The sequence below is a fragment of the Pinus tabuliformis genome, chromosome 2_2 (assembly GCF_031772625.1).
Source record: "Pinus tabuliformis cultivar Carrire ecotype Pingquan chromosome 2_2, CPIR1, whole genome shotgun sequence".
Taxonomy (NCBI): Eukaryota; Viridiplantae; Streptophyta; class Pinopsida; order Pinales; family Pinaceae; genus Pinus; species Pinus tabuliformis.
Genome location: NC_142300.1, coordinates 967,670,583 through 967,683,978, shown reverse-complemented (window position 1 = coordinate 967,683,978; position 13,396 = coordinate 967,670,583).

Here is a 13,396-nt window from a genome sequence, read left to right as displayed (position 1 = left end):
TTATTTTTAAGGCTTGATATGAGGAACTGAGGCTTAAGACTTGCAAAGGAGGAAAGTATGAGCAGTAATAGACTCATACAGATTGCAGAATGTCAAGGTGACAATTTTGTGTGTAACATCTACATTCCTGCAAGTAGTGTAACCTTTACATTTATGCAAGTACGTTATCATTTACATTTGAGCAAGTAGGTCAAAAATTTACATTTATGCAAAATCAACATTTCAATTTTTGCAAATAGAGTAACATTTCCATTTCTGCAAGTAGATTAGAACTTTCCTTTCATGCAATTTATTTCCTTGCAAATCTATATTCAATTGATAGAGCAGTCTCTGTATACCTTGGTTTGGTCCATTGCTTCAAAGTGACTCGAGTAGAGCTTAGGCTATTGTGCATATAGCACTACCACCTCTTAAGTTTGTACAAACCCCAGGTTGATAATTAAAGCTGGTATCCTTGGGAGTTGCAACACTCTTGTTGCAATACTAAGGCTCATCATATACAACACTCTTATAATAGACCAATCCACACTTCTGCTGGTAAAACCCCATTGGAAGCTTTATTTGGATATTTTCCACCTTCACCTTTGGATATTGCATATGGACAACAAGGAAGAGTGAGGGAGGGTCTTACAGGGAATGCCTTAGTGCAACAAAAATTGTTCAGAAGATTAAGAAGATCCATCTATAGGTATAGGAGACACTACAAAAGTCACAAGAAAATAACAAGGTCATACATGACCAACATAGAACCAAGGAGTCAATCATAGTGAGAGGCAAAGTTGGTTATAGTTGAATAAGGAGAAGCTACAAGGTCCTAGTAAGAAAATCAAGGATTTGTGATATGGTTCCTTTGAGATACTATGAAATGTGGGAGATAATTCATATAGATTTATTCTACCCCCATACATGCACATTTACTCAGTAGTGAATGTAGAGAATCTGAAACTATACAAGCCTTCCATGTTGGATAGAGAAGAGGAGTGGGTACTACCCTCTATAGAGGATTTAACACTAGAGGTTTATGCAGAATTAAATAATATATTTTTGTAGAAGAGGTCAAAAACTGCAAGGGATGGGAAGTATGGTCTTTGATAGATTAGGTTGAAGGGACAACTTCTAGTCAAGGCTAAATGGTACTTTAGGTAGAAGGTAGAGAAAAAATTTCCTCATCTCATTTACTAAAATATTTTGGGGACCAACACGCATACCAATATGGGGAGGTATGATTTGGATTGGATAAATATGTTATTTCTCATCCATATCAATGCTTTTAGAGTGAAAAATTTGAAGGAATCAACTTGCAAGGTTATTTTTCCGAACGGTCCTAGTTTGGAAAATTTCAGGTGAAAAACTTCCAGAGACATTTTAAGGCCTTAAATAAACACTTTTTGTGGTGTTCACCTTACTATGGACTTATATTCCATATGTATACAATGAGAGATTTCTAATGACACAATAATCGCCTCAATTGTAGCTCGCATGAGAAATTTAAGCCTCCCAGAAGTTGACCTATCAAAATTGACCACCATAATTCAAGAGGATGCCAAATCAACCCTCGTTACTCATGGAAAAGGGGCTAAGCACATGGCTACTATGAAGAAGACTCTAGAAGGGTGAACATATTGAGGGTTGAGTGGGTCAAATTTAACCCCTAGTTGGCTATTGGGTTGTGTTATAACTGATTTTCTAGGAGGAGAATGGTTTCCATTCTATTCAAGTGCATTTTGTTTGATAGATGAGTAGAGTAGCTAAGAGTGGCTAGAGAGAGAGAGAACATAAAGGATTTTTTTTTTGTAGCATTCCATGGGCTACATTTCTTACTCCTTTATCCTTGCATCCATTTCCATTCATAGAAAGAGAGAGAAAATCAACCTCGCCTTACAATTGGGTTTTTTCTTGAAAGGTTTTCCTAAGTCATATCTCATGTTATTGTGGTTTTGTGAGTGATTTCTATGTTTTCTTTATTTTCCACATATTTATATTTTACATGCATATGCAGTAAATAGAAACTTAATAATTCTATAAATCTTTGGAAAAAATAACCCCAATATATATTTTGGAGTTCACTAAGTTTTCTTTATAAGACCCGTTGTGACGAACTGTCTAGTGGAATATCCATAATAGTTTATGGATCAGGGTTGAAAATTGTGTTAAATTTGATCACCCCTCCCACCCCATCCCCCACCAAAAAAATGGGGGATGGGGAATGAGAGGAAAGGGTGCTATAGGTAGTACTCCCTTTCAAAATGGGAGTAAAAATAGTGATTGAATGTGACATTAAAAAAAAGATATCTAGAGGGTTCTTATCTAGTTGGTAACTATGTTACTCATATAATTTCATAGGGAGAAGCCATAACTCCATAGAATACTTTGTGAAGTGTTTCTTCTTCCATTAATATATCGGCTCGTATAATTTTGTAAGGATAGTGTAAAGCCAACCAAAGAAATATGCACACCACAAATCCATGGGATACTTTATGAAGTGTTGCTTCTTCTATTACAGAAGTAACTTGGTAGTGATTGTTTCTGTAATCTTAAATAACTACTATAATTTTTGTAATTAGAAAGGGAGATAAGTGCCTAAATCCTAGGAGATGAGTACATAACTCCATAGATCACTTGACAATGAAGTGTTTCCATGATGTACCGGTCTTTCTCATTTCAATAACTAGTGAGAGAGAAAAGTACACAAAGGTTTTTGGAGACTCAACCAAGGGATCATACCTTGATACCCCAAATACATGAATTATTTCATAATATTATTTTCTTAGCTATTAAATTCAAGTAAGAGATTAAAGGGAGGAACTTTTTACTTGCTTCATACCTAAGGAGGGAAATAAAGCTACTTCATCATTGTTTACAATACCCTCCAAAGAAATAAGGATAAAGGCTTTTAAGACACTTTATTTTTACTTTCTTGGTTGTGAAGTCATATCATGGTTGTATCTAGAAAGATAAGAAAGGAATTATCTGAATTGTCTCCAATTCCAATACAATTTTTTTTATGGGTTTTAATTCTAACTTCCTTGTTTATGAGCTCATATGATTTAATGTTGGTAATTAGATCCAAGGAAATAACTATAAAGAATTCCTTTATATATGACCAATGAGATGGGAACTTAGTTACTTGACCCACCATAGGGAGATTGAAGAACAAAGTAATTGACTTTATGGAGAGGAACTTTTAGTTTTATTGTGCCTTAAGAGATTAAGGGTCTTTATAAAATTGGATGTTAGGGAGAAGAAGAAAGTGTTCAACCATTCATCAATAAATAATGAGAGGAAAGTTTAGTTATTCAATTGGCCATAGGAACATCAATGAATGTAATCACTTAATTATTCATTCTATGGTATGAACTACGACAAGGTTAGTTGAGGAACAAAGTGAGTTTCAGAGAGGTAACATGTAGAAGTATAGAATATGACATGATATTCTATCCCACTACTATTCTTATCCCCTTAAATGAAAATAAAATCATTAGGCCAATGCTTCACTACATCGACCATAGAAAATCCCCCCAAGTTTAATAAAAGTGGACCTATTTGATACAAGTAAAGCTTGGCATTGTCTATTAAGCATCCTTAACCAAATTATGGAGTTCTTTTTGGACACTATGCTATCTCTAATTATTGAAATAAAAAATACAAGGTGATGGCCAAGTGAAGGTGTATCTAATTGAAGAGAATGCCTTGAAAGCCTCATATATTCCTTAGGACATTGTAAATTAAAAATATTTTATCTTTCTAATTGTCAAAAATATAAAAACCAAATTCTTTAAAGAGATGCTTCCATTCATAATGGTTGAGTGTTTAAAGATTTTAAAATCAAAGTCTATTTTATCCAAATTAGTTAGGCCTTTAATGGAGTTACTTTTACTTTTTTTTGGGTTTAACTTATATTCTTGTCTCTAGTTACTAAAACAAATGTTACGAGCCTACAACCAAGTGAATTCATATCTAATGAGAGTGCCTTACAAATCCATATATACTTATTTATTTGGGGGTGTTATATAAGAACCTACATAAAGATTTGAAAGTGTCATGTCTCTCACTTATGGTTGAACAACTAAAGTTTCTATCCTTTTATTAAACAGTGGCTCTACACCTCTTCCTCTCCATACGGTTGAACAACTAATGTTCCTTTACCTTAGATAACAAATGAGTAGTTTTGCACCTAAGAAAATTTCCTAATAGATAATAACAGATAGTTGCTATAGAAACATTTAATTTATTATTTTATTTTATTTATAAAATATTAAGAAACAAATATAAATAATTTTCTAGAAAAACATTTAGAGACTATTTATCTAATGCCCTTTGGTCAAGTAACTAAAGTTTCTTGCTAGCAATTAAATTTCCTCAATATCCCTTAGTCGAAATAATCAAGCAACTAAGTTCCTTTCGTTTTATAAAGAACCAAACAACTAAGTTCATCTCCCTTAGTTAAGGAATTTAGTAGCAACCTACCTCTCTCTCCCTTTTGTCAAGTAAATAAATTTTCCCTTCTTCTCCTTTTAGTTAGGTAACCAGATTTCTTCTCCCTCTCCCTATGATCAAGAAACTATTGTTCCTCTCCCTTTGGTTAAGCAACTAAAGTTTATCTCCCTATCCCTCTCTCTTTCCCTTATGGTTGAGCAACTAAATATCATTTCCCTCTCCCTTTGGTAAAGTGTTTAGAAACCCTATGGCTGACTAAATATCACCTCCATTTATTAAAGATTTAAGTGGCTATGCGCCTTTCCTTCTCCCTTATGGTTAAGAAACTAAAGTTCCTCTCCCTTTCTTTGAGTTTCTAAAGAAACTTATGTTTGACTAAATTTCTTCTCCCTTTATTAAATAATCAAACAACTCTGCTCCTTTCCCAGTCCCTTTGGTCTATTGTCTAAAAATCCTTGTGGTTGACTAAATTTCCTCTCCCTTTATTCAATAATTGATCAAATCCACACCTATCCTCTCCCTTACGATCGAGCAACTAAAGTTTATTTATCAAGGTTGTGTAATGAATGTTGTCCAAGTTTGACCAAAACATTTATATATTTGGCAATATAAAAAAATCATCAATTGCAAACAAAATTCGCTAGAATATAAAATGTGATGAAGTAATGTAAAAGAGATAAGAAAAATGCAATTTTACCAAACATGTTGGAAATAATGAAGGGGGGCGGGGGTGTGAATTAGTATTTCGTTACTATTAACAATTTTTAACTTTTTAACACACTTGATGTACATAAATCAAGAAACAAAGATTTTTATATAAGCAACACATATATTTTTTCTTTATAAATATTTTGTAAACTTCCTCGTACAAAGTAAGCACTGACTTACAAATTTTGTAGGCACCAACCTACTAGATATTTTAGTCCCCTAGTTGAGCACTAACTCAACAAATTCGTAGGCACCAACCTAAAAGAGATTTCAATCCCCTAGCTAAGCACCAACTCAACACGTTTGTAGGCACCAACCTATGGGAGACTTCAATTTGTCTCCACTACACTTTTTATCTCCATTTCTCTTGTTGTTATATCCTCTTGCACTCCTAACTCAACCTTTATCCAAGTTCTTCTTCAACTACTTATCTTTAGGTGATGAGAAAACATGCCACTTCTACAAGTTATGTTTTCATCACATGACACATCATAACCCATGTTTCCTTGGAGATCTAATATCTTTTGACATGCAGTTTGCGTTGTGCTCAGTGAGTTCTTTCTACTTCAAAACTATACAACACATAGTCCTTGTTTCTTCAATTCTACACCTCCCTTGGGGTGTCTTTTGTGTGCAACCAACAACCTCTTCTCAACTCAAAAAGACACAACCATCAACGATGTCATATTTCTAATGTTCATCTCTGTTGAACTTATTTTCTTCTTTATGCAACATGTCTTCCCACAACAAAAAATTCCATGCAATTAATTTAAAGAGTATTTAGATGTGGTGACAATGACAACCTTTTTTAATGATACACATGATGAGTCATAACCATATCAAAGTCCTAAACGAATGTAATTTGAATAGGAAGACTAATGGTTGTACTAAAAAAAACCATGTTCTCAATTTCTATGAAGAAATGAGTGGCTATCCATTCAACTATGAGTATGGTTGAACCATGGTATTGTTCAACCCAAAATTCCCTATTAGATTTAACCCATACGTTGGTAGCTTGTACCCAATAATATCTAGAATTAACCTTCAAAAATATGTTGTATATGTTTATGATATCTTACATATCTACAACCTTCATGAATTAGGGATCAAACTCCTCCAAAAATAGCTAGATTAAAACACAGAACATGACATATGGTATAGGGATCAACCTCATTCAAAACTAGCACAAAAAACTTAACTAGGGAATTACCTCTTTTAGAGCCAATACACAAAACCTGACTAAGGATCGGCCTCCAACAAGGGTAACACATAATCAGGCCTGTCACAAAGTAACACCATAAAAAATATCAACACATTTTATCTCAACAATCCTTCCTTGTGTTGATGCCTCTAAAATCGTAACACCAACATTGGGGATAACCACCCAGTCCAGACCTTAGTACAACTCCTTTTCCATTTGGAGTGGTGGCTCCGACTGGATGTTATGGGACTAGTTTCCCAATAATGTATGGTTTGATGAATGAGTGTTTTAAATGTATAACAAAGATGATAGGTGATTTAATCTATAACTATGAAAATATACACACATATCTATATAACCCAGATAATCTTATAACAATGCGATTTTTGATAATTCCTAGCAAACAAATAATCATATAGATGGTTTACTTATCCATAGAAAGATGCATTTAAATAATGATTACTTTGTTTAAGAAATTAAACAAAGTAATTATAAAAACATATCGCATGACATACTGGTATTTATTGCTGACATATATCTCTAATATAACAATTCTAAATCATTCAGAAGTGACTCGATATAGAATTGCTTGAAGCATGTTAATACGTCAACAATAGAAAATTAAATGAAATGTTAATTACATAAAGAACAAGACAAAAAGAATAGTGATAGAAATACCGCATGCATTTGAGTCTTGATATGTAAGTAACATTCTGATTCCACCTTTTTATTCCAAAAACTTCCAGGAGATACAAAAATGCAGGTCTTGAAAAAGTTCTTTCACAAAAATCTGAAACCTTGATCCACTGCTTATAAAAAATAAATTAAGAAGTGCAGAAGTGCAACTTCTCAAGTCTAGTTTTTGTACAAATTGAGGACCCTTTCTCCAATAACATGAAAGGGTTTATATAATAGAATTAAAACAAACTGTCTACAAAAATCGTTGAGAGTTGTTGGAACTGCCAACATTAAAATTTGGGATTTGAATTGCAAAAATAGTAATGCGATTGCATCTGAAAAGATTCATCGTATCTATTTCTTCTCCTGTATTCACAACTGACAAATTGAAAGCATGTTTTGAATTTCCGGAGGGTGACTCATCCTGGAGTGTAGTTGTCCCGTGTAAGTGGCATCTGAAAGCTCGGGGATCATGTGATCAACAACATCGGCAAGGCATTTGATGGTCATCTGTTGGCTGTGCAGCTTGACCAAAAAGGACCAGTACGCATCCCAGTTAAGGCTTTGTATTCTATTGAGCTGTTCATCTTTGGTGGCCAAATCTTGCTTCCATTGATTTTCTAACACTTTTGCCTTTGGAAGATTACTTGGGGAACAATTAGAAATTAAATTGGCTCCATATAAACCATCATTTATCATTTCAATCACATTATTCATTATAGACCTAGCCTTGGAGGTAGCCCTTTTTGCCTTTATCAGCTGTGTTTCCCACTCTAAAAACAATATTTCTTTATGTGACTCTTGAATTTTCAGTAGGTTAGCAGCTCTTCCTTCTACTGTGCTTTTCCAGGAGAGGTAATTTGTGACCTTATCATCTGCATCCTCAAATTCTAATCTGGTATTAACTGCTTGATCAATCAGTGATGTAGTTATGATGCATAATGGGTCGATAAGAGATATTTTATGGCAAAGTTGTTGGCATTATGATGCATGTGTTGTACTTGATGGCAACCCACTTGTAGCAAAACATCTCACTTATATATAACTAGATGAATCTACGGAATATAGACCAGATGTGACAGAATACATGCAGCTCAAAGGAAGCAATTCAGATGTAATGTACAATGACAACTCATTAAGATGACAGTTCTCAGTATGGCAAGTTAACTTTGCCATCAAGTCCAAAGGGGGAGATTGTTGGCATTATGATACAGGTGTTGTCCTTGATGGCAACTTAATAAGATAACAGATCACAGTTCAGGATCACAGAATAAAGAAAAAGAGATATACGCAGGCGTCCTTTGATGAAGTCACGTATACATGTGGGATTGCCTATCAAAAGTCGCGTATGTGTATGCACGCACTTTCATGCACGAAAAAGCACGTACCTGTGGGAAAACTTATTTTTGGTCCATGGTATTTAGTCCTTGGTATTTGGACCTATGGTTTTGGACCATAGTATCTCGTCTGAAGTGTTGAACCCAGCTATTTGGTCTAGATTATTGATTCTTTATGGTTTTGGACCATTGTATTGAGTAAGGCCTAAGACTATAAAATGAGGAGAATATCATTAGGGAAATGTACTGAGAAAGGCTTGAATATCTGATGAAGTATGAGATCCAGTATGCAGGTTATGGGTTCATGATGCTTGCTAAGGATGAATCTCACCGGTTGATGGAGAACAAGATCTAAGGATAGATCGGGATCAAATGGTTTGGAATGAATCATCTCTATATGATTTGATTATGCTTATTCTAGATCTGTATACTGACGCATGTAATGTTCTGATCTGGGTATAACTTAAGTTTGAAATAGCTGCAACTCATGAATGAATACTTACAGATGTATACGCTGGTTGACTTTGATAAAAGCACGTACATACGCAGGTTATATACATCTAAGTAGCATATACCATATACACTATCATATTTGAAGTTACAGGTGGTTCTGGTAGTTGATGCAAAGTCTGAGTTCTAGTGACTGTTTACTGGTGTCAGTATACTGCATATTCAGATTGGTTGATTATGTTTAGCTTTAGTATTGATGGATGAGATCTATAATGGATCAGGATCATAATGACTTATCTTTATGTGATCTGATGGACTAGATTTGGTTGCTAACAGGCGTATTATCCTTGTATATGTGAAGATCTGGTTATGTCTGAAGTCAGGAAGTGCAGCGAAGATATAAGTAAGTAATTAATGACATATACGCTGGTTCTCTTTGGTGAAGTTGCGTATACACGCTGGTTAGGCTCTTCCAAGTAGTGTATGCACTCTGATGCATGATTTTTGATGATACAGTTAGATCTGAATGTTGTTGCAGAGTTCTATGTTTTGCTCTGTGTTCTGGTGACTGCAGATTGTTGACAGGGTTTCAGTGATTCAGTATTGGGTGATTCAAAGATTGATGATGCTAGTGTTGATTGATTGTGTGCTTCAATGATATTGATGGGTCTAGTACGAAAATTGGATGAAACGTGGCCTTCAGATTATGGTGTTATGCTTCAGGAGTATCCAGTCTGAAAATTTATGAAACGTGGTACCTGGAGGAAGAAAGAGAAGGTTGTAGCCTTCTGTAGGCCGGCACCTACGTACTAGTACATCAGCTAGTACAAGAGCTAAGGGGTTGGTAGCTCCCTTCCACTAGCAGCTGGAAAACGAGTGAAGGTTGGAGCATTCAGTAGGTCGGTACCTACGTACTAGTAAAAGGATAGGCTAGTACAAGAGATAAAGGGGTTGCAGCTCCCTTCCAGGAGAAGCTGGAGAACGAGAGAAGGTTGTAGCCTTCTGCAGGTAGAAGCCTGTGTACTGGTATAAGACTGCACCAATACAGAAATATTGTAAAAAGAAGTTTCTTATTAAAAGAAGATAGAGATGACTTGCAGCAGGTGGTTTTCACCCACATTGGGTTTCCACCTTATATCATGGTGTTCATGCGCGCTTCTTGTGTGTGTTGATCTGTTCTATTTTACTGCTCTTGTTTACTGTTCATATGGCTAATAATGTTCTGATGCACTCAGTAAGGATCAACTAACTGAATCATAAGTTTACTGGATATATGCTTGTTGCACTACACGCAGTTGCGTATACACGTGGTTTGCCTTAATTGAAGTAGCATATATGAATCTTAATATGGAAATGAAAAAGTTATATTGATTTGATAATACTGATTCACCCCCACCCCCAGTATTATTCCCAACAATTGGTATCAGAGCAGGTCCTTTGGTAGAAACTTGATCGCTTGAAGGAGATCCGTAGAACAATGGGAAAGAAGCTTAAGAAGAAAGCACCTAAGAAGAAGAAGACATCTCAAAAGAGCTATGACAGTGGGAGAATCGATTGGGGAATATGTGGAAGAAGCACTTCAGATTCAGAATCACTTCAGAATGAAGATGAACAAACAAAAGAACTATCAGGTATGAATTTTTTATCCTCTGGTGATATATTTATCCATCCATTTGAAGATGATGAAAGTGATAGCGAAACAACTGAATTTTCTCTTATGGGTGAGCAAGAAAGATATCAAATAGAGGCAGAATTTAAAAGGCTTACAGACAAAATTAGAGATCAACAAGATCTATTGAACAAAAGGGAATGTGCCTTCAAAGAAGAAGCTACCAAACTAAAATCTCAACTAGAGGAAGGAAACAAGGTAAGGAATCTATTAAAGAAAAAATGTCAAAAGATGCAGGATGAAGTAACATCATTAAGAAATGAAGTAAATGAAAGGAGCACAACAATCAAAGAAAGATCCAGTTACTATGAAAGTCTTGAAGCTACGATCCTCTCACTAAAAGAAGATCTTGAAGAATCAAATAAGCAGAATAAAGAAATAGTCCAAGCTCTTGAAAAACAAGAAAATGAAGTTCTTGAGTTAAGACATCAGTTGGAAGAAGGAAGAAAACATGAAGAAAACATGAAGAAGCAGTATCGTGAAAAGGAAGAGAAACTTCAGGTTGAGGTAAATATTCTAAAAGATAACTTAGAAGAAAAGGATAAGCTCTTACAATTTCAAGATAGTACTAAGATCTTGGATGATATTCTTAGTAGTCAAAGGTCTCCTACTATCAAAACTGGACTTGGTTTTCATGAATCTGTTGAAGGTGAATCTAGTTCACAAAATAAGACAAGGAACTATAATGCACAATCAGAAATACTCAACAAGGAGATGAGAGGTCAATCCCATTAACAACCAAGGAAAGAAATTCTTCAAAAAAAATATTTTACTCCTCCGATGAATAATGTTGAATGTTATGTATGTCATAATCTTGGACATGTTGCAGCCAAATGCAGAAGTAGAATGGTTCAAGACCATCACACAGAAAGATCATCACATTCCAGGTACTTTAAGGGATATTGTTTTTCTTGCAATATGTTTGGTCACAAAGTTGTTGATTGCTACAGAAGGAATATGAAACATGTAAGATGTTATGCATGTAACAAGCTTGGACATACAGCAAAGGAATCCAGGAACAAAGTATGGGCACCATACCAAAAGGAGAAAAAATCATCACACTTGAAGATATGGAAGAAGAAGGAAGTACAGTCAGAAAGATGTGGCTCAGCACAATGTACAGACATAACAGACTCAGAGGAAGCTGAAAGTGTAAAACTTTAGTGTTCTCAATCTCATACGCAAGTTTCATAAAGAGAAGTCACGTATATACGCGAGTTATACAGTGCACAGTTGCGTATATGTCAATTTAAGAAAAGCAGTAGGACAGGCTCAGGAAGAGGGTCTGATATGATTCAGTCCATTATTTGCTCTGTTACAATCTGCTGATGATGTGTGGAAATGTCTTAATACTTGTAAGATGTTTAGAAGTGTTTTGATCCTAACTTGTTGATGATGATGCCTTAATACTTCTTGCTAATATATGCATGATCAAATTTGACAGTAAACAAGATGGCACAGGTTTAGAGGGGAGCATATACTTTTAATAATGCATTGTTGGAATTATGGTTAGTAGTCCTTGGTGATGATGCTTATATGGCTAAATGATACATCTTGCTATGATATGGTTATGAGTTTTCCATGATAAAATGCCATATGATTCTTGGGGTTACATAGTTGGTGTTCAGATCAGATTTGTGGTTGATTCTTTGATTATGCATATATGGTGCCTACATGGTGATATTCATAAGGATAAGGAGAAGTACAAAGCTTGAATACACAATTTCATTACTTGATGATGAGTCACTCATATGCTGTTGTCGACATATAATACAGTTATGATGCAGGATTCCTATAGTTCTTGGCATTCACATGGATGAGGTTTGTTGATGTTGATGATATCGAGAAGTCTTGACAAATGATACATAGTGCTATATACAGTATGCTAGATACATGGATAATTACTCAAAGTTTCATTGTTGGAGACATGATGATGATGAGTTCTTACCCATATGATGACAAGTTGATACTTACATATGTTGATTGATACAGATGAGGGATGTCCCTGAGTGATGATACATGGATGATATATAAGATCATGCAGATCTTGATATTGATGAGATGGCTATGGTGTCTTTTGCATATGATATAATGTGAATGATTTTATAATGCTCAAGATCAAGAGGATGAATTAATAAAGACATATCTCATCACAGGTTGATGCTATCTACACTAATGAACATATACAGATTGTTGGTCTAGATGTTGTTGACAGATGCTTATGGAGCAGATCATACACTGTGTATGATAGTTGCTAATGACTATCATGGTATTATTTAGATGTTTTGTCTCTGTTATAAATGTCATTTATATCATTCAATGTAAAGGTTATATCAAGACTCATGATGTAATAGTTTGTCTCTATCTATTGTAGTCATTTGATGAATCCCTTTTGGTCATATGATGTAATTTTTACCCCCACTATGCATGGGAAGGATGATGTAATATTTCAGTCATGTATGAACAATTGGTATCTGGTGTATCCCCACTTGGTTGGGTGGATGAGTCAATATTGGTATATCCCCACTTGGTTGGAGATGGATGTATGTATGAGTCTTTGGTGATAGGAAGGTCATTTATGATGTATAGAGTCATGTTCTTCTTGTAGAACATCTTTTTGTAGACCTTGCTTACAGTCAGGAGGAGCATGAACAACGCACTTCAGCAGAGCAGAGATTTTAGCAAGTACTCAGAGGGAGCATGGACATATTAGTACACCTTGGCATATACAAAGGGGGAGTTCATTCAGAGATTTCAGTAGGTACTCAGGGGGAGTATGGACAGCGAAATGTTTATCAAGGAAAGAGAATATCTTGGTCCGCCCTTTGCCCTTGATGTCAAAGGGGGAGAGTGATTTGGTGTTGTTGCCATCAAGTCCAAAGGGGGAGATTGTTGGCATTATGATGCATGTGTTGT